This window comes from Pristiophorus japonicus, chromosome 5 (genome assembly GCF_044704955.1).
Source record: "Pristiophorus japonicus isolate sPriJap1 chromosome 5, sPriJap1.hap1, whole genome shotgun sequence".
NCBI classification, from domain to species: Eukaryota; Metazoa; Chordata; class Chondrichthyes; family Pristiophoridae; genus Pristiophorus; species Pristiophorus japonicus.
The window spans coordinates 84,052,298-84,074,713 of NC_091981.1; the positions used below are offsets into that span (position 1 = coordinate 84,052,298).

Genomic DNA, 22,416 nt, shown 5'->3' on the forward strand with positions numbered 1-22,416 from the left:
ATCACTCACCGACCAACAACCTCTACCAAACACAACTCATACCTCACATTCATAGCTTCGCCTCACCCTCTCACACTTATAACTGCTGTAAGCCTCACATCCACATCTCACGGCAGGCACACACTGTCAGCTATTCAACCATGACAGGCACATCACCAAAACACATTGCACCGCACTCACTGACAGACTTCCCTTTATCTTGCAGGAAAAGATGGTGCATAATCGGCAGCAGCAGAACCTAACCGGCGGGGACAGGCTTACCTGCATCACCTCACCCCTTTGGAGAAGAAGGTGCTGGTCATTCTTGGGAGGAGCATGGCTGAGCCCGTGGCCTGAAAGATTACAAGATGACAGTATTCTCATATGTTATCCTTCTTCTCATATTCCACTTCCCCCACATTTCACAACCTTTTCTGATTTACAATCTGCTCCTCTTGATTTTGCCCCTTCCCTCACCACAACTGTACCATTGTGGTTTTCTTATTTCACATACCCAAGCAATCCAACCTGCCCAGCCAGTTGTTGTAGAAAAAGAGAGAAGGGTGATGAAGAAGAAGAAACACCATCACTTGATCTGACACTCCTTGCTACCAGCTCAGATACTGGCACTGTGCATAATTTAGAGGGTAGCTTAGAGGCGGGATCTGCACGGGGAGATTCATCGGGCATGAGTTGGCTGCAACCAAGCCAGGAGGAAAGGGTAGCGCAGGTGCCAGCTCCCCGGAAGGTGAGGTAGCAAACATGTTCTGCTGCAGAGGACACAGATGTGGACCTGGATGGGGCAGCCTACAGAAGAACGCTGATGAAATTCTTGGTGCATTGACCAAAAAACCTGAATACTATGTCAAGGAGCATCAACTTTACATAATTCAAAATCTATCCGAGTGGGTTAACACTCATCCTTTCACCTTTCATAGAATCATAGAAAGTTACGGCATAGAAGGAGGCTATTCGGCCCATCGTGTCCGTGCCGGCCAACAAAGAGCTATCCAGCCTAATCCCACTTTCCAGCTCTTGGTCCGTAGCTTTGTAGGTTATGGCACTTCAAGTGCATATCCAAATACTTTTCTAAATGCTATGAGGGATTCTGCCTCTATCATCCTTTCAAGCAGTGAGTTCCAGACCATTCTCTGGGTGCAAACATTTCTCCACAAATCCCCTCTAAACTTCCTACAATTACTTTAAATCTATGCCCCCTGGTTATTGATCCCTCTGCTAAAGGGAATAGGTCCTTCCTATAGAAACATAGAAATATAGAAACTAGATGCAGGAGTAGGCCATTTGGCCCTTCAAGCCTGCACCACCATTCAATAAGATCATGGCTGATCATTCACCTCAGTACCCCTTTCCTGCTTTCTCTCCATACCCCTTGATCCCTTTAGCTGTAAGGACCATATCTAACTCCCTCTTGAATATATCCAATGAACTGGCATCAACAACTCTCTGTGGTAGAGAATTCCACAGGTTAACAACTCTCTGAGTGAAGAAGTTTTTCCTCATCTCAATCCTAAATGACTTACCCCTTATCCGAAGACTATGTCCTCTGGTTCTGGACTTCCCCAACTTCGGGAACATACTTCCTGCATTTAACCTGTCCAGTCCCGTCAGAATTTTAGATGTTTCTATGAGATTCCCTCTCATCCTTCTAAACTCCAGTGAATACAGGCCCAGTCAATCCAGTCTCTCCTCATATGTCAATCCTGCCATCCCAGGAATCAGTCTGGTGAACCTTCGCTGCACACCCTCAATCGGAAGAACATCCTTCCTCAGATTAGGAGACCAAAACTGAACACAATATTCCAGGTGAGGCCTCATTAAAGCCCTGTACAACTGCAGTAAGACCTCCCCACTCTTATACTCAAATCCCCTAGCTATGAAGGCCAACATTCCATTTGCCTTCTTCACCACCTGCTGTACCTGCATGCCAACTTTCAATGACTCATGTACCATGACACACAGGTCTTGTTGCACCTCCCCTTTTCCTAATCTCCCGCCATTCAGATAATATTCTGCCTTCATGTTTTTGCCACCAAAGTGGATAACGTCACATTTATCCGCAATATATTGCATCTGCCATGCGTTTGCCCACTCACCTAACCTGTCCAAGTCCTCCTGCAGCCTCTTAGCATCCTCTTCACAGCTCACACCACCACCCAGCTTAGTGTCATCTGCAAACTTGGAGATATTACACTCAATTCCTTCATTTAAATCATTAATGTATATTGTAAATAGCTGCGGCACCCCACTAGTCACTGCCTGCCATTCTGAAAAGGACCCGTTTATCCCGACTCTCTGCTTCCTGTCTGCCAACCGTTTCTCCATCCACATCAGTACATTACCCCCAATACCATGTGCTTTAATTTTGCACACCAATCTCTTGTGTGGGACCTTGTCAAACACTATCTCGGCCCCTCATAATTTTATACACCTCAATTAGGTTTTCCCTCAGCCTCCTCTGTTCCAAAGAAAACAAACCCAGCCTATCCAATCTTTCCTCATAGCTAAAATTCTCAAGTCCATACAACATCCGTGTAATTCTCCTCTGTATCCTGTCTAGTGCAATCGCATCTTTCCTGTAATGTGATGACCAGAAATGCTAGCAGTACTCTAGTTGTGGCCTAACTAGTGTTTTATACAGTTCAAGCATAACTGCCCTGCTCTTATATTCTCATCATCATCATAGGCAGTCCTTCAAAACGAGGATGACTTGCTTCCCCGCCAAAAAAGGATAAGTTCACAGGTGTTCCAATGAAGGGCCTAAAATTCCAGGTCCTGAACTACATCCTGAAGGGAGGAAGATGCCTGTGCATGGATTTTTTTAATGTGGGGTGGCCATTGCACACATGCCACCACACGAGCTTGACATAGCTGGGTCTTGGTCCAACAGCAAGGATTACCCAAGATGACTGGAGACCTGCTCTGCTGCACGGACCTAGTGCGCACACATATCGCAGTGTGGACTGGCCTGTGCTGCCCCTGGGCCCTGGCCCCGAACTCACGCCTCTCCTGGGCCCTGATCACATCGCTCCACAGTCTCTCACCGCTCCTGCTGTGTCTCCCCACGCTCCAATCACCAACCTGGACCTTGATGACGTCACTCTTCGCTGCCGTCGCAGCTCGCGCTGCTCCCTGAAGTGGTATGCCTCCACGCTGCTCCCGGGCCACTGCACCTCTGCTCCTTTTATGGCCCCGACCTGCCACTGGTGTTCACACATCATCCAACAGAACCTTTCTCCAAGAGCAGAGGTGCAGCAGCCCGGGAGTAGCGTGGAGGCTCCGACCTGCGTGAGAACACCAGCAGCAGGTCGGGGCCATAAAAGGAGTGGAGGTGCGGCGGCCTGAGAGCAGCTTATATTCTATGCCTTGGCTAATAAAGGCAAGTATCCCATATGCCTTCTTAACCACCTTATCTACCTGTCCTGCTACCTTCAGTGATCTGTGAACATGTACTCCAAGGTCCCTTTGTTTCTCTACACTGCTCAGTGTCCTAACATTTATTGTGTATTCCCTTGCCTTGTTAGATCTCCCCAAATGCATTACCTCACACTTCTCAGGATTGAATTCCATTTGTCAATGTTCTGCCTACCTGACCAGTTCACTGATAGCTTCCTGCAGTCTACAGCTTTCTTCTTCATTATCAACCACAACCTAATGTTCATAAGAGTTCTATGTGAAATGAGTCAAATCAGCCTCAATCGCATTCACTGTGGCCACAGGACCACAGTACATAACTGCCTACAAACTGATAGTGAATTGAGGATTGTACTCAAGAGACATACAAATAGCAGATGTGAGATGTGGAAACAAATATCACACCACTGCTGTTGGTGGTCTTCTGAGGCTGGGGCATTGTTGGAAATCTACGTGAACTGAGACTGCTTGGTACTGATACGAGCTGATACATAAATTTAATACATATAATTGTAAACAATATAAATGCAAAAAGAACAGTATTCTCTAAACAACTTGAAAGAATGTGCTTTATGTTCCTTTATATTACCTTGTTCATAACTACTTCTGTAGCTCAGAGGGTTAAGACCTGACAATTTATACTGTCACAATGTAAATGATGCTTATGCAAAGGTACACGGCTGAGTCAGGAACTGACTCATGCAGAGTCTTTTGTGACTCATGGTTTGTAATTATAGAAATTAGGGTATGTTACTTTTTGTGGTCTTATTAAGTGAATCTAAACGTTGCACCTCTGTGTGGATACATCAAAAATACATTTCACAAATGAATTTAATGAATCTATACAGACCCAGTTCCCGCAAAGCATGGTGGGAGATTAATCATAACATATTTAACAATTTACAGCTGAATAGCTAACATAATAGATACATAACTGATCCATAAATAATTGAAAGATATAACATTCACTGAAGTTTTGTGTAAATGTATAGTTAAAGAAGAATTTTGAAAGGAATGTGTGTGTAGAATATGACCATTTCATTGCAAAAGCTTACTGCTTCCTGTTGCTCTACCTAGAATGAAACCACTTAAATTATTTTTGGGTTTGGGAAGGAGGTGAAATATACCAATTTCCACCATATTTTAGTCTTGTGTATTGGGGGTGCAGCCTAAAAGTTAACAGATTTAAACATATAAAGAATTCCAGTTGTACAATGGCACACATAACATTGCTTTTAAGCCCTGCTGCTTCTTTGAGACAGATGTCTGCTCATGGGCATACCCAAGTTGTACACAACAACTTGCATTTATATAGTGCCTTTAATGTCGAACAAATGGCCCAAGGCACTTTACAGCAGCACAATCAGACAAAAATTGAGACCGAGCCAAAGGCGGCGATATTAGAAGGGGTAAATAAAAGCTTGGTAAAAGAGGTGAGTTTTAAGGATGTGTTAGAGAAAGAACACCAGATGGAGAAAGTTAGGGAAGAAATTCCAGAGCTTGGGCCTAGAAGGCTGGAGACACGGCCACCAATGGTGGGGCATTGGGAGTGGGATGCACAAGAGGCCAGAGTTGGAGCAAAGTTGTAGGGCTGTAAAAGATTACATAAATAGGGAAGGGCAGGTCATGAAGAGATTTATATACAGGGATGATAATTTTAAAATTGAGACATTGGGGGACGAATAGCCAATATAGATCAGCGAACTTCGGGGTAATTGATGAGTGGGATTTGCTGTGGTATATGATATGAGCAACAGAGCTTTGGATGTGCTGAAGTTTTTGAAGGGTGGAGGATGGAAGACTGCTTAGAAGAGCATTGAAATAGTCAAGTCTGGGGCTGACAAAGGTATAGACGAGAGTTTCAGCAGACAATGGGATGAGGTACAAGTGGAGATGGATGATGCTATGGAAATGGAAGTTGGTGGTGTTTGTAATGGAGGGTATGACCGTATGCTCAGCTCAGGCTCAAGTAGGATATCGAGGTTGTCAACAGTTTGGTTCGACATGAGACAGTGACCAGGCAGGATGATGGAATCGGTGGCGAGGGTATGAACTTTATGGCAGGAGCCAAAGACAAAGGCCAGAATATTTACCTTCAAATCCGATCGGAGCGGGTATTACGGTAGGGCGCGGGATACTCAGAATTCTGGGTTTCCCCACAAGCTGTGGAGATTTAACTCCACAGCGTGCCCCTGACATCATTGCCAGGTTCTCCGCATGGAGGTCAGCCTGATTGACAGGCTTGGCTTTGGGTCGGTCAGCAAGAACTCTAGAGGAGGCCGCAGGACCAGGTAGGTCCGATCCCCGACTCCGGGGGTGGGGAGGCGGTCTGATCCCTGAACCTGGGTTGGTCCGATTCCGGGGAGGGAGGTTCAATCCCTGTCCCCTGGCGGGGTGGTCTGATCCCTGAACCTGTGTTAGTCTGATCCCGGGGGTTTGTCTGGGGGTGTTGGGGACTGATGGTGGGGAATCTTGGGGGGGCCTGGGAAAAGCACTGCACTGAACTTCCCCCCGAGGCTGTCCTTGCCTTATTGCAGCTGCCTGGATTCCCGAGGCCCAGGAAACCTGGCTGGCCACAGTAAGACCTGCACAGCAGGTTAGATCCGAAGCTTCCAGCCTCATTATCATATTTAAAGTGCCAACCTGTCTCCTGGGAGCGGGTTGGCTGTCCGTCCCCATGTCCCGCCATGGGTAAAACCGGGAAGTCAGCAGGTTGAAGCAGGCTTCCTGACATGCTTCCAATTTTCCCCTTTTCACCCCTCTCCATCCGCTAGCCACGCCCACCCGCTCACCTACGATAAAATTCCCCCAATGGCTTTGGTCTTCTCAATGTTTAAGCTTCTCGATGCTCTTAAATCAGGGAGAATGAGTTCTGCATGTGTTGAGAACTGTGCTTATCAACATCTGAATACCAGGTTTCAAATGATAATATTAACAAGGATAGGACAGTCTATTAATAAAAAGATTAAAAATTAAATTTGAAAAGATCTCACGTGATTTAATGGACTGCATCAGAAACTTTAAAGTTCATTTGTAAATGGTACAAAGCTGAAGTAGTTTCCATCTACATCCTGGGAGTGGTCTCTCACTACCTGCCAGTTTTTGATTTGGGTCGCTTCCATCCCTTCCTTTGCTCCTACATTCCCACCTACTTTGTCCAACATATTCAGATATTCTATGGATTTTAGAGGTCATTCTCCGACATCCCGCTCTTAGCACAGAACCTCTTATTTCAATGCAAATCTATCCATCAACTCAAAATATAATAATGTAGCTGGCCTACTGAACTTCAAATAAACAATCCCTGAAATTACCTTGAAGGAGTAATTATTATAAGATATAAATGTATATGTTCAATTTTCATTGTAAATATTATTTTTCCATCGGAGGATTGAATCTGTAAAAAAATAACTGGAAAGAGAAGGAAATGAAAATAAAAAATGCAAAAAGAATGTTTAGTCTGGAGATATTTTTCAATGTGAAAGATGGTGATGCAAGGACAATCCAGCATCAAAAGGAAGAATATCATTCACTACTCACTACAATGACAATTCAAAGATAAGCATTAATCTGTGGTACTGCTAATTTGTTTTTTTATATGTTATCCAGAGTGTATACACTTGCTAAGGTAAGAGAGGACAGTACTGGCTACCACAGGGATATCAGAGCCTAGCTTGATCATGCAGTCACTAGCTAACATCCACACACAACTCTTTTAAAGGCGACAAATAAACATTAGGTCAAGTGACCCCCGATCTGGGGGACACACCAAACATTTCGCAAGGCCCTTTTTTTTTGTTTTTGTTTTTTTTAAATATTTTTGTAGATTTCTTTTTTGTTTTTTTGGGCTCTAAAAACATAATTTACAAGTGCCCCCTATAAAAGGGGAGGGGGACACTAAAACCGGCAATTCAAACAAATCAAACTGTAAAATAAATAAAATCAAATTAAAACTTGGTTGCCGGGGGTAACGATGCACTCCAGTCCCTCTGACGCCCACCTCTCGCGGAAGGCCGCGAGCGTACCGGTGGACGCTGCGTGCTCCATCTCCAAGGACACCCTGGCGTGGATATAAGTTTTTGCCCGGTGTGTTAAAGAATCGGGGCATAATCCGAACCTGCAATCTTCTGACAACGTCACGATTAACACTGAAGTCGGATGCCTTATCCATTCGGCCACGTGGCCGCAACATCCACACAAATGCAGTTACTGCAGGGCTTACTGGATAATGATCAGGAGCAGCAGCTCAAGCTGATTGTAGCACCTGCTATCCAGCTGAGGTTAGCTACCTCCGCAAAAAACAGAGATTGAACCTGGAATCTGTATGGCACAGCTACAAATTTGCAGAGCTGTCATGGGAGCTGATAGAAGCACATCATGTAAGAATCCCTCAACTACAAATTAACCTCAATTAAGGAAACAATATCATTTTTTTAATCATTCTTAAGAGGTGTTTTGAGGCCAATAAAAAAAGACCAGTCATATTTCCACATATTTCAGGTCTAGGTCTCAGAAAGCCTTCTCAGTGGATCTCTGAAGATTCAGAATTTGACCGAGAAAAATCAACTTTTGCTGCAGTGTCCATGCTTAGGTCATCCATTCCGATGATATTTGGATACCACTCGCTAGGCCCATTTGCCAACAAATAGCATAGTCTAGTAGTTCTCAGCTTAGTTTATTGTAAGAAAGTTGGGGTGAATGGCAAAGGACCACATTATGCTATGATAGATATTGGGGTTAAAACTCATCTGGGCCTTGACTTGGTGCTGCGCAGGCAATGTGGTTCTCAACTGAAAGGCCCAAGGCCGGCCTGACATGCCTTCAAAGACAGCTCATACATTGCAACTGCAGAATGTCGGGCCATTTGCCTCGTTGGCAGTGGCTCAAAGGTAAATTGTGGCAGGGGGGCGTTGGAAGGGGCAATGGGGCGACGACTGTACTTCTGTTCCACCAGGCAGTACTTCTGTTCCACCAGGCTCCACAGGGATTTTTAAACCATTTTAATGTGATAATTAACTTGCCTTTAATTGGTGGTCACAGGAGCCACTGAAGAATTCTGAGGGGTTTAGGCCTGGCATTTGTTTCGCTCATTGAAGACTCGTTTTACAGGACTTGGACTCCTAATTAACATATGCAAGGTGCCTAATGCCTGTGTTAGGCAGCCGCCTGAACTGCCTGCAAAGCCGACCACACCAATAGGGCAGTGCCCACATAGCAGGTGCTGATCATGCACGGGATGTTTTGCCCTGAAATTGTTCCTTTTTACTCTTGTTTTCCACCTAAAAACAGGTGCGGCAAGGACCAGTTTCTACCCTATTGTACATAAAAAAGTGGAAATTTGTGGTTGATCAAGTGGTTGATTAACAATGGAAATCATAGTGGTATCTTCGGATCATAAACCCTCTCTCATGGTGTTTCAAAGGGGAGAAATTGACCTCATTGGTGGGCGCCGGAGGGACTGGAGTGCATCACCCCTGGCAACCAAATTTTAATTTGATTTTATATGTTATAAAGTTTCATTTGTTTTATTGTGCCGGGTTTTAGCCAGGGGGCACTTGTATAATTTGTCGACCGCGCAACTGCTCTACAACTCTTTTGTTGCAAAACACAACTAAACAGTTAAATCAAGTGCCTCCTGATCTGGGGGACACTCCAAACACTTTTCAAGGCATTTTTTTTGTTTGTTTTTTAACAGCTCTACAACTCTTTTGGTTGTAAACAATTAAACAAATAAATCAAGTGCCCCCCTGATTAAAGGGGGAGGACACTGGAAACATTTTTCAAGTGCCCTTTTAGTCAGGGGGCACTTGTATAATTTGTGGTTTTGGTGCCCCCCCCCCCCAAAAACATAAAAAAAACCCACAAAAGAACCCCCCAAAAAAACAAAAAAAAACAAAAAAGGGCACGTGAAGACTGTTTGGAGTGTCCCCCCCTTTAATCAAGGGGCACTTGATTTAATTGAGTTATTGTTTTACAGCCAAAAATAGTTGTAGAGCAGTTGCTCGGCCTTCCACGAGAGGTGGGCGTCGGAGGGACTGGAGTGCATCATCACTCCTGGCAACCAAATTTTAATTTAATTATTATTTCTTAAAGTTTAATTTGTTTATTGTGCCGGTTTTAGTGCTGCCCTGCCGCTTTTAGCCAGGGGGCACTTGTATAATTTGTGTTTTTCACTGCCCTAAAAAAAAGCAAAAAAAACAAAAAAAAAGGGGGGCACTTGTTTGCAAATGTTTGGTGTGTCCCTCCCTTTAATCAGGGGGCATTTGATTTTCTGTTTTTCTACTAAAATAGTTGTAGAGCAGTTGGTGGCAGGTGGACAAGAGGCCTGTGTTTGGCAAGGTGACCAGGGTCTAGAGGAATCCATGTTCCACGTATATGTTGAATGTGCGAGGTTGCAGCCCCTCTTCCAATATTTGAAGGGGCTGCTCCTCAAATTCTGGCTGCACTTCAGTCCCACACTCCTGATCTTTGGGCACCCTGTGTGGAGGGAAGCGGGCAGGATGGAAGGCCTCCTCATAAGACTGCTCCTGGGCATTGCCAAGGGGGCCATCAGCCAGTCCAGGCAGCGGGTGATCGAGGGGGTCATTCAGCCCGACTGCCTGCCTTTCTTCTGCGGTTATATCCGAGCCAGGGTATACCTGGAGCTGGAGCACGTGGTGTCGACCGGTACGCTCGCGGCCTTCCGCGAGAGGTGGGCGCCGGGAGGACTGGAGTGCATCATCACCCTCGGCAACCAAATTTTAATTTGATTTTAAATGTCTAAAGTTTAATTTGTTCATTGTACCGGTTTTAGTGCCCCCCGCCCTTTTAGCCAGGGGGCACTTGTATAATTTGTGTTTTAGTGCCCTCAAAGAAAAAAAAAACAAGGGGGCACTTGTTTGAAAGTTTTTGGATTGTGATCCCTCTTTAATCAGGGGACACGTGATTTAATTGGTTTCCTACAAAATAGTTGTGGAGTAGTTGATGGCAGGCGGACAAGAAGCCTGTGTTTGGCAAGGTGACCAGGGTCTAGAGGAGTCCATGTTCCACGTATATGTTGAAATGTTCAATATTTGAAGGGGCTGCTCCTCAAATTCTGGTTGCACTTCAGTCCCACAATCCTGATCATTGGGCACCCTGTGCAGAGGGGAGCGGGCAGGACAGAAGGCTTCCTCGTAGGACTGCTCCTGGGCATGGCCAAGGGAGCCATCAGCCGGTCCAGGCAGCGCGCAGTCGAGGGGCTCGTTCAGCCCGACTGCCTGCCTCTCTTCTGCGGTTATATCCGAGCCAGGGTGTCCCTGGAAATGGAGCACGCGGTGTCCACCGGTACGCTCGCGGCCTTCCGCGAGAGGTGGGCGCTGGAGGGACTGGAGTGCATCATCACGCCCGGCAACCAAATTTTAATTTCATCTTAATGTCTAAAGTTTAATTTGTTTACGTTTGTTCGTTTTAGTGATCCCCCCCCCCCCCAACCCTTTTAGCCAGGGGGCACTTGTATAATTTGTGTTTTTAGTGCCCTCAAAAAAAACAAGGGAGCACTTGAAAAGGTTTTGGAGTGTGCCCCACCCCCTTTAATCAGGGGGCACTTGATTATTTTTTTTCCACAAAAATAGTTGTAGAGCAGTTGATGACAGGTGGACAAAAGGCCTGTGTTTGGCAAGGTGACCAGGGTCTAGAGGAGTCCGTGTTCCACGTATATGTTGATTAAGAACAAAAGAAGTAGGAGCAGAATCATTTCCTAAGGACTGGAGTATAGTTAATTTAACACACTGTTTAAAAAAGGAGGGAGAGAGAAAATGGGTAATTTTCTAACATCAGTAGTGGGGAAAATGTTGGAATCAGTTATTAAAGATGAAATAACAGCGCATTTGGAAAGCAGTTACAGGATCGGTCCAAGTCAGCATGGATTTATGAAAGGGAAATCACGCCTGACAAATCTTCTGGAATTTTTTGAGGATGTAACTAGTGGAGTGGACAAGGGAGAACCAGTGGATGTGGTGTATTTGGACTTTCAAAAGGCTTTTGACAAGGTCCCGCACAAGAGATCGGTGTGCAAAATCCATGCGCATGGTATTGGGGGTAATGTACTGATGTGGATAGAGAACTGCTTGGCAGACAGGAAGCAGAGAGTCGGGATAAATGGGTCCTTTTCAGAATGGCAGACAGTGACTAGTGGAGTGCCGCAGGGCTCAGTGCTGGGACCCCAGCTCTTTACAATATACATTAATGATTTAGATGAAGGAATTGAGTGTAATATCTCCAAGTTTGCAGATGACACTAAACCGGGTGGCGGTATGAGCTGTGAGGAGAACGCTAAAATGCTGCAGGGTGACTTGGACAGGTTAGGTGAGTGGGTAAATGCATGGCAGATGCAGTATAATGTGGATAAATGTAAGGTTATCCACTTTGGGGGCAAAAACACGAAGGCAGAATATTATCTGAATGGCGGCAGATTAGGAAAGGGGGAGGTACAACGAGACTTGGGTGTCATGGTTCATGATTCATTGAAAGTTGGCATGCAGAAACAGCAGGTGGTGAAGAAGGCAAATGGTATGTTAGCCTTCATAGCTAGGGGATTTGAGTATAGGAGCAGGGAGGTCTTACTGCAGTTGTACAGGGCCTTGGTGAGGCCTCACCTGGATTATTGTGTTCAGTTTTGGTCTCCTAATCTGAGGAAGGACGTTCTTGCTATTGAGGGAGTGCAGCAAAGGTTCACCAGACTGTTTCCTGGGTTGGCGGGACTGACATATGAGGAGAGACTGGATCAACTGGGCCTTTATACACTGGAGTTTAGAAGAATGAGAGGGGATCTCATAGAAACTTATAATATTCTGATGGGACTAGACAGGTTAGATGCGGGAAGAATGTTCCCGATGATGGGGAAGTCCAGACCCAGGGGACACAGTCTTAGGATAAGGCGTAGGCCATTTGGACTGAGATGAGGAGAAACTTCTTCACTCAGAGAGTTGTTAACCCTGTGGAATTCCCTACCGCAGAGAGTTGTGGAGGCCAGTTAATTGGTATATTTAAGAGGGAGTTAGATATGGCCCTTACGGCTAAAGGGATCAAGGGGTATGGAAAGAAAGCAGGAAAGGGGTACTTGAGGGAATGATCAGCCATGATCTTATTGAATGATGGTGCAGGCTCAAAGGGCCGAATGGCCTACTCCAGCACCTATTTTCTATGTTTCTATGTTCCTCGAGCCTGCTCCGTCATGCAATAAAATCATGGCTGATCTGATCATGGACTCAGCTCCACTTCCCTGCCCGCTCCCCATAAATCCTTATTCCCTTCTCACTTAAGATACTGTCTATTTCTGTCTTAAATTTATTTAATGTCCCAGCATCCACAGCTCTCTGAGGCAGCGAATTCCACAGATTCACAACCCTCTGAGAGAAGAAATGTCTTCTCATCTCAGTTCGAAATGGGCGGCCCCTTATTCTAAGATCATGCCCTCTAGTTCTAGTCTCCCCCACCAGTGGAAACATCCTCATTGCATCCACCTTGTCAAGTCCCCTCATAATCTTATACGTTTCTAAAAGATCACCTCTCATTCTTCTCAATTCCAATGAGCAGAGGCCCAACCTACTCAACCTTTCCTCATAAGTCAACCCCCTCATCCCAAAATCAACCTAGTGTACCTTCTCTGAACTGCCTGCACCTTTCGTAAATATGGAAACCAAAACTGCACGCAGTAATCCAGGTGTGGCCTCACCAATAACCTGTACAGCTGTAACAAGACTTCCCCGCTTTTATACTCTGTCCCCTTTGCAATAAAGGCCAAGATTCCATCGGCCTTCCTGATCACTTCCTGTATCTGCATACTATTCTTTTGTATTTCATGCACAAGTACCCCCAGGTCCCGCTGTACTGCAGCACTTTGCAATCTTTCGCCATTAAATAATAACTTGCTCTTTGATTTTTTCTGCCAAAGTGCATGACCTCACACTTTTCAATATTGTACTCCACCTGCCAAATTCTTGCCCACTCACTTAGCCTGTCTATGTCCTCCTGCAGCCTCTTTATGTCCTCCTCACACATTGCTTTTCCTCCCATCTTTGTATCGTCAACAAACTTGGCTACGTTACACTCAGTCCCCTCTTCCAAGTCGTTAATATAGATTGTAAATAGTTGGGGTTCCAGCACTGATCCCTGCAGCACCCCACTCATTACTGATTGCCAACCAGAGAATGAACCATTTATCCCAACTCTCTATTTTCTGTTTGTCAGCCAATCTTCTATCCATGCTAATATATTACCCTCAACCCCGTGAACTTTTATCTTGTGCAGTAACCTTTTGTGTGGCACCTTGTCAAATGCTTTCTTGAAGTCCAAGTATACCACATCCACTGGTTCCCCTTTATCTACCCTGTTCGTTACATCCTCAAAGAATTCCAGCAAATTTAATAATGGACTCCAACATTTTCCCAACCACAGATGTTGAGCTGGTCTATAGAACTGGTCTATAGTTTCATGCTTTTTGTCTGCCTCCTTTTTTGAATAGGGGCGTTACATTTGCAGTTTTCCAATCTGCTGGGACCTCCCCAGAATCCAGGGAATTTTGGTAAACTACAACCAATGCATCCACAATCCCTGCCACTACTTCTCTTAAGAGTGAAGGATGCAAACCATCAGAACCAGGGGATTTATCTGCCTTTAGTCCCATTATCCTACTGAGCACTGCCTCCTTAGTGATTGTGATTGTGTTAAGTTCCTCCCCTCCCCTATAGCACCTTGACTATCCACTTTTAGAATATTGTTCGTGTCCTCTACCGTAACAACTGATATAAAATACTTGTTTAGAGTTTCTGCCATCTCCATGTTCCCCATTACTAATTCCCCGGTCCCGTCGTCTAAGGGACCAACATTTACTTTAGTCACTCTTTTTCTTTTTATATATCTGTAGAAACTCTTACTATCTGTTTTTATATTTTGTGCTAGTTTACTTTCATAGTCTATCTTCCCTTTCTTAATCATTTTTTTAGTCATTCTTTGCTGCCTTTTAAAAGCTTCCCAGTCTTCTGTCCTCGCACTAGTTTTGGCCACTTAGTATGCCCTTGTTTTTAATGCGATACCATCTTTTATTTCTTTAGTTAGCCAAGGATGGCTTTCTTTTCTCTTGCACCCTTTCCTCCTTACTGGAATATATTTTTCTTGAGAGTTGTGAAATATCTCTTTAAATGTACACCACTTTTCATCAACCGTTCCACAGTTTAATCTATTTTCCCAGTCCACTTTAGCCAATTCTGCCCTCATACCTTCATAGTCTCCTTTATTTAAGCTTAGTACGCTGGTTAGAGATCCAACTTTCTCACCCTCCATCTGAATTTGAAACTCATTCATGCTATGATCACTCATTCCGAGGGGATCCTTTACTAGGAGATTGTTTATTAATCCTGTCTCATTACACAAGACCAGATCTGGGATAGCCTGTCCCCTGGTTGGTTCAGTTACATACTGCTCAAGGAACCCGTCCCTTATGCAATCTATGAACTCTTCCTCAAGGCTACCCTGACCAATTTGATTTGTCCAATCAATATGCAGGTTAAAATCACCCATGATTATTGCTGTTCCCTTTGGTTGCCTCTTCCAATATTTGAAGGGGTTGCACTTCAGTCCCACACTCCTGATCTTTGGGCACCCTGTGCGGAGGGGAACGGGCAGGTCGGAAGGCTTCCTCGCAGGACTGCTCCTGGGCATGTCCAAGGGTGCCACCAGCCGGTCCAGGCAGCGGCCAGTCGAGGGGGTCGTTCAGCCCAACTGCCTACCTCTCTTACCGGTTACATGCGAGCCAGGGTGTCCCTGGAGGTGGAGCACATGGTGTCGACCGGTACGCTCGCGGCCTTCCGCGAGAAGTGAGTGCCTGAGGGACTGGAGTGCATCATCACCCCCGGCAACCAAATTTCAATTTGATTTTAATGTCTAACGGTTAATTTGTTTAATTTGCTGGTTTTTAGTGCTCCCCCCCACTTTTAGCCAGGGGGCACTTGTATAATTTGTGTTTAGGTGCTGTCAAAACCCCCCCCCCCAAAAAACCTATAAAAACAAGGGGTCACATGAAAAGTTTTTGGAGTGTGCCCCCCCCCCTTTAATCAGGGGGCACTTGATTACTGATACAACTAAAATAGTTGTAGAGCAGTTGATGGCAGGCGGACAAGAGGCCTGTGTTTGGCAAGGTGGCCAGGGTCTAGAGTAATTCATGTTCCACGTATATGTTGAATGTGCGAGGTTGCAGCCCCTCTTCCAATATCTGAAGGGGCTGCTCCTCAAATTCTGGTTGCACTTCAGTCCCACACTTCTGATTTTTAGGCACCCTGTGCGGAGGGGAGTGGACAGTTTGGAAGGCCTCCTCCTAGGACTGCTCCTGGGCATGGCCAAGGTGTACATCAGCCGGTCCAGGCAGCGGGCGGTCGAGGGGGTCATTCAGCCGGACTGCCTGCCTCTCTACCGTGGTTACATCTGAGCCAGGGTGTTCCTGGAGATGGAGCACTCGGTGTCCACCGGTACTCTCGTGGTCTTCCACGAGAGGTGGGCGCCGGAGGGACTGGAGTGCATCATCACCCCCGGCAACCAAATTTTGATTTGACTTAAGTTTACTGCCAAAAGATAATTTGATTAATGTGCCGGTTTTAGTGCCCCCCATTTAATCAGTGAGCACTTGTATTAACGTTTACCATTGTGATATATTCACAGATCACAAGCAGACACAGCTTTCTAACATGGCAGGCAGCTCTCGGAAGTCTCTGGAACTTCCTGGATCTGTTTATTATTAACTCTGTAGTTGCAGTACACAATACGTCCACATCCACAGTTTGGAGCTACAACATTACAAGCTTACAGACATTACACTTCTCCCTCCTTAATGAAGAAGTTATTATAACATCATACATAACGTGCATGTTTATACATAACACAGGATACAGACTTATTTTTTTCCATATTTACAAATTTAACTTAACCGCTTGTTTTCTGTTTCGAAGAGGAGACCTTTGCTCTCGAACAGAAGCTTCCAAACATAGTGTCAAATCTACTCTCATTCGAGGCTCATCCTGAGGAACGATTTCCTCCACGGAATTTCCTTGATTTTCATTTGAAATCGCTACAACTTCAGGCTGTTTGCTTTCCAGACTCGGACTCAGACTTAAATTCTGATTCTCTCCTGGATTTGTTTCCAGTACATTGGATTTAGGATTTGCTACTGGTATATCAAAACTATCTGATGAGTCAGAAATAATTGAATCATTCCCACCTTCAACTCCTTCCATGTCTGTAGGTAAAATATGATCAATATGAACAAACCTAACCTGTCCATTATCAAACATCTTTACCAAATATGTGCGAGGACCACATATCTTCACCACTTTTCCTAGTAACCACTTTAACCATTTATGGTGATGTTTCTTCACTCTCATCTTCTGGTTGAATTTCACACTTCTCTCTTTTACTCTACCTCTATCATGATTCTCTTCCTGTCTTAATTGTGTCTCTTCTACGAACTGTGCCAAATTTGGTTTTAACAACGAGAATCTGGTTCATGGCTGTCGTTTGAGAAACAACTCTGCTGGTGTTCGACCAGTAGTTGTATGAAGAGTATTACGATATGTAATCGAAAAATTAGCCAACTTGTGATCCAATGACAACTGTCGTTTCTTTGGATATGGATCTAACATTTGTTTTATGAAGACACGTTTTACAATTTGTACAGTGCGCGCAGCTGCACCATTCGAGGCAGGGTGGTATGGTAGAACCTTGGTATGTCTCACACCATTTTTGCTCATGAACTGTGCAAATTCTTCTGAACGAAATTGTGATCCATTATCCGAAACAATTTCTTCTGGGAGGTCAAATGAAGAAAATAATCTTTGCAAAATGTCTAATGTTTTACTTGTTGTTATTTTCCATATTGGAAACACCTCAACCCACTTTGAATGGTTATCAATCACCATGAACAAGTGTTGTCCTTCTAACTCAGCAAAATCAATATGTAGCCTTTACCACACCCTGGGAGGCCATTTCAGTGGCTGTAATGGTACTGATAGTGGTTGCTTGCTTAACGATTGACATGGCATACACTAATTCACGATGTACTCGATATCTTTATCAGAACCTGCGTGCAAAACTCTTGGTCAACCACATTCCCAGGTGCTGGTCATGGAAGTCTGCTAATAATTTGGACCTGAATTTATTTGGTATACCCACTCTTGCACCCCACATGATAAAATTAACTGATAATTCATTCCTTCGAATGAAGAATGGATGAATGTCTTTTTCTATTACATGGTTTGGCCATCCATTTGCAATATAATCATATACGTTTGACCTCACTGGGTCACGTTTGGTTGCTCTACCAATCTCTTCAGCTGTAACTGGCAGTTCACCAAGGTATGAAAAATAGAACACCTCTTCCCTATCGGGTATAACTTGTGATGGGGAAGGCAATCTAGACATTGCATCAGCATTACTGTGATCAGCTGATCATCTGTATTCAATATCAATGTATATGCTGACAAAATCAAAGCCCCTCTTTGCATTCGGGCTGCAGCTAATGTTGGAACTGGGGACTTTGGATGGAGGATTGCTGTTAGGGGCTTATGGTCCATAACAATGGTAAATTTACAACCATACAAGTATTTGTGAAACTTCTTGACCCCAAAAATTAATGCCAAAGCTTCCCTTTCGATTTGCGCATAATTATTCTCACTGGCACTGGTCTTTCCTCCCCACCACTTAATACATGAGAAATTACTACCCCAACTCCATACGGAGAGGCATCACATGCTAACCTAATCTCCTTAGATACGTCATAGTGAACTAACATGGTGCTCTCTACCAATTTGCTTTTACACTCTTTGAATGCTGTATCACATTGTTTTGACCACTTCCAATGGATCTGTTTTTTCAATAGTTCATTCAGTGGATATAATACAGTAGCCAAATTTGGTAGGAACTTCCCATAATAATTCAAAAGACCCAAGAATGAACGAAATTCAGTGACATTCTTGGGAGTGGGTGCATTTCTGATTGCCTCCAGCTTTCCCATGGTTGGATGTAAACCATCTTTGTCTACTCTGTCTACCCTAAGTGCTCCACTGAGTTTTGAAATAACTCACACTTACGAGCAGACACTCATACTCTGTGCTTCTCTAGCCGTTTGAGGACTTCATTCAATATGTTATGAATTTACCTGTTTGGTGCTGAAATTAGTATGTCATCCAAATAACATACTACCTCTTCAATACCTTGCAAAATCTGGTTCATCACCCCTTGGAATATGGCAGGGGCGGAAGACACTCCAAACGGTAGCCTATTAAATTGATACAAGCCTAGATGAGTATTTATAGTCAAACATGACTTGTACTCTTCATCTAGTTCAAGCTGTAAGTAGGCATTCGGAAGATCCAGTTTTGAGAAAATCTGACCACCTGTCAGTGTTGTGAACAAATCTTCTATATTCAGCAATGTATTGGGGACGTTACCATCTAGAACCTGGTTTACGGTTACTTTATAATCACCACACAATCTTACCTTGCCATCGGACTTAGGTGCAACAACAATGGGTGTAGCCCAATTATCTATCTTACAAATAATGTTCTCAGTCTCTAGTCTTTTGGTTCTTGCTCAACTTTCTCCTTGGGTGCATATGGTGTGGAACGTGGCTTGCAGTAAACCAATCTGGCGTTCTTCTGTACTCTGACACTCGCTTTGAAACCTTGGATCGGACTACCCATTTTGCAGAACACCTTCGGATACTTCTTGATAACATCATCCGTTGATGAAAATCTCGTTTCAAAGCGAAAAATCTCACTCCAATCCAGCTTCAGTGATCTCAACCAATTTCTTCCTCGTAAGGCAGGCTTGTCTCCTTTCACTACTATTAGAGGCAAATTCTGAAATTGATCTTTATATTTCACCGGTACGTTGATACGACATACCACAGGAATGTTCTCTCCCGAGTAGCCTCACATCTCTATCTTGGCTTTCTTCAATGGGAAATCACTCAATTTATCAAGGTATAGCAACTCCGGTACTACACTCACGGAGACACCAGTGTCGATTTCCATTGGTATCTTGAATATCGCAACATCTGTGTGGATTATGATACTTTTTGAATCGCTATCCTTTAACCTCATGCTCCTGATGACGTGTAACTCTAACAGCTCCACATCCTGTTGTTGTTCTTCCATGCTAACGGAACTGGACAGGTTAGATGCGGGATGAATGTTCTCGATGTTGGGGAAGTCCAGAACCAGGGGACACAATCTTAGGATAAGGGGTAGGCCATTTAGGACTGAAATGAGGAGAAACTTCTTCACTCAGAGAGTTGTTGACCTATGGAATTCCCTGCCGCAAAGAGTTGTTGATGCCAGTTCATTGGATATATTCAAGAGGGCGTTAGATATGGCCCTTACAGTTAAGGGGATCAAGGGGTATGGAGAGAAAGCAGGAAAGGGATACTGAAGGAATGATCAGCCATGATCTTATTGAATGGCGGTGCAGGCTCGAAGGGCTGAATGGCCTACTCTTGCACCTATTTTCTATGTTTCTATGTTTCTATGCTATGTAGTTTCTGGGAATTTCTACTCATAGCTTTGAAAGCTGGACTCATTGCTTTGAAAGCTGATTTACCCTTCAGTCGGCATGCCTTCGCAAGATGCCCAGTCTTTCTGCAGAAGAAACACTTTGCCTTCACATATGGAAACTTTGAGCAATGTGTTGTCCCAGGCACCGATAGCACGACTTCGACGCTCTTTTAGAATTTCCAGTTTCTGAGACTTTGGGCCCCCACCGTCTTTTACTTTGAACCTGAAGGCGATTCACCTCGGTTGACTGACAACCGTAATTATTACTTAATTCCCAGGACTATTGATCAGCCATGCCCATCGACCTCGCTGTCTGACAAGCAAGCTCAAAAGTCAAGTCATCCGACGTCAATAACTTTCTTCTGATCACATCGTTTTGCACCCCACAAACAAAACGATCCCACAATGCTCGGTTTTGAAAGTTTCTGAAATTACAGTGAATAGATAGTTTTTTTAATGCTACAATGTAATCACTGATATTTCATCAGACTTTTGATTCCATATCCTGAATCGATAGCTTTCAGCAATTTCTAATGGCTTGGGGTTGTAGTGCTGCTCCAACTTCATTAAAATCTCTTTAAGCGTTGTGTCCTTTGGCTCGTCAGACACAAGCAGATTTACAAGGATTTCATACAATTCAGGTCCAGCTGCAGATAAGGAGATAGCTTGCTTCCATTCTAATATCGCCTGATTCTGGACTGCATTGTCTGGAACTTCGATTATGTAATTTGCAGTGAAGTACATTTCTAGCCGATCCACATACACTTTAAAACGTTCCCGGTCATGTCTATATTCACCCAAATATCCCATTACACCTGCGGGTGCTGCCATTTTGAATCTGCAGTACAGACAGTGTGCTCGTGTTTTTTTAAATTCGGATTTTGTAGCTTTTCCCAAAGAGAGAGAAGCTTCCAAAGTCTCTCTGTCGGCTGGCTGAAACCTTCACCAACAAAATTTCAGCTTTAAATCATCCGATAAATCCCATCTCGCCGCCAAATGTGATACATTCACAGAGCACAAGCACACACAGCTTTCTAACATGGCAGGCAGCTCTCGGAAGTCTCTGGAACTTCCTGGTTCTGTTTATTATTAACTCTGTAGTTGCAGTACACAATGCGTCCACATCCATAGTGCAGAGCTACAAACATTACAAGCTCACAGACATTACAGCCATCTAATTTATCCCTTTAATAAGGGGGCATTTGATTTACAGGTGCAACTAAAATAGTTGTCGAGCAGTTGATGTCAGGCAGGTAAGAGGCCTATGTTTGTCAAGGTGAGCAGGGTCAGGGAACTACCAGATGGTGGAGGAGCGGGCTGGATGGCACCAGCCGAGCTGGCACGGCGCCTATCCTGGGCAGACATCCGGCGCCCGGCCAATGCCATCGAGTTGCTAAAAACAGCACTGGGCCCTGACTCCGTTAGGTGTGTTGAGGAGGTTCAAGCAAATGGAGCGATCCTGTCCAAACTGACCACCGTCCGGACGGACTTCCTCATCGGCACCAAACCCCGAAACCTCCCTCGGGAGCCGGCGCGTCAGAACTTGAGCCTCCTCCGGGAAATCCCCTCCGTGCATTTCAGTTCCGCGCAGAGGGGATTCCTGTACACCATGGCGCACCACCATGCCATCCGGAAGAGGCAGGGTTCCCAATGGACTGCTCCCGACATGGAAGTCCTCCCCTTATTTATTGGGGACTTGGCATGGATGGTGTTGCATTGAGCAGTCCTGTGCAATAAGTTTTTAAGTCGGTTCACGGGCTCCCAGGCCGCCTGTAATTTCTGCGGTCTCGAGGAGTCCGTGTTCTACATATATGTTGAATGTGCGAGGTTGTAGCCCATCTTCCAATATTTGAAGGGGCTGCTCCTCAACTTCTGGTTGCCCTTCAGTCCTACACTCCTGATCTTTCGGCACCCTGTGCGGAGGGGAGCGGGCAGGCCGGAAGGCCTCCTCGTAGCACTGCTCCTGGGCATGGCCAAGGGGGCCAACAACCGGTCCAGGCAGCGGGCGGTCGAGGGTTCGTTCAGCCCGACTGCCTGTCTCTCTTCCGCGGTTTCACCTGAGCCAGGGTCTCCCTGGAGATGGAGCATGTGGTGCTCACCGGTACACTCGTGGCTTCCGCGAGAGGTGGGCATCGAGGGACTGGAGTGCATCATCAACCCTGGCAATCAAATTTTAATTTGATTTTAATGTCGAAAGGCTAATTTGTTTAATTTTCTGGTTTTTAGTGCCACCACCCCCCTTTTAGCCAGGGGGTACTTATATAATTTGTATTTTGGTGTCCTCAAAAACGAACAAAAAAAACCCCCAAAAACACAAGGGAGCACCAGAAAAGTTTTTGAAGTGTGCCCACACCCCCCCCTTTAATCAGGGGGCACTTGATTAAAGTATTACAGCAAAAATAGTTGCAGAGCAGTTGATGGCAGGTGGACAAGAGGTTTGTGTTTG

At 44.8% G+C, this 22,416-nt stretch overlaps 1 long non-coding RNA gene across 2 annotated transcripts in view; it reads right to left on the bottom strand.

Annotated features, from left to right (window-relative positions):
* Positions 1–261: 261 nt before the first annotated feature.
* Positions 262–22,416, bottom strand: part of LOC139263839 (uncharacterized) — a 138,160-nt gene continuing 116,005 nt past the window's right edge. Inside the window, exon 4 of one of the 2 annotated variants that reach the window (XR_011593222.1) lies at positions 262–332. This is a non-coding gene — a long non-coding RNA (uncharacterized lncRNA). Of the gene's footprint in view, positions 333–6,743; positions 6,823–22,416 lie in introns of those variants that run through there. The other variant, XR_011593223.1, reaches the window with a different exon arrangement.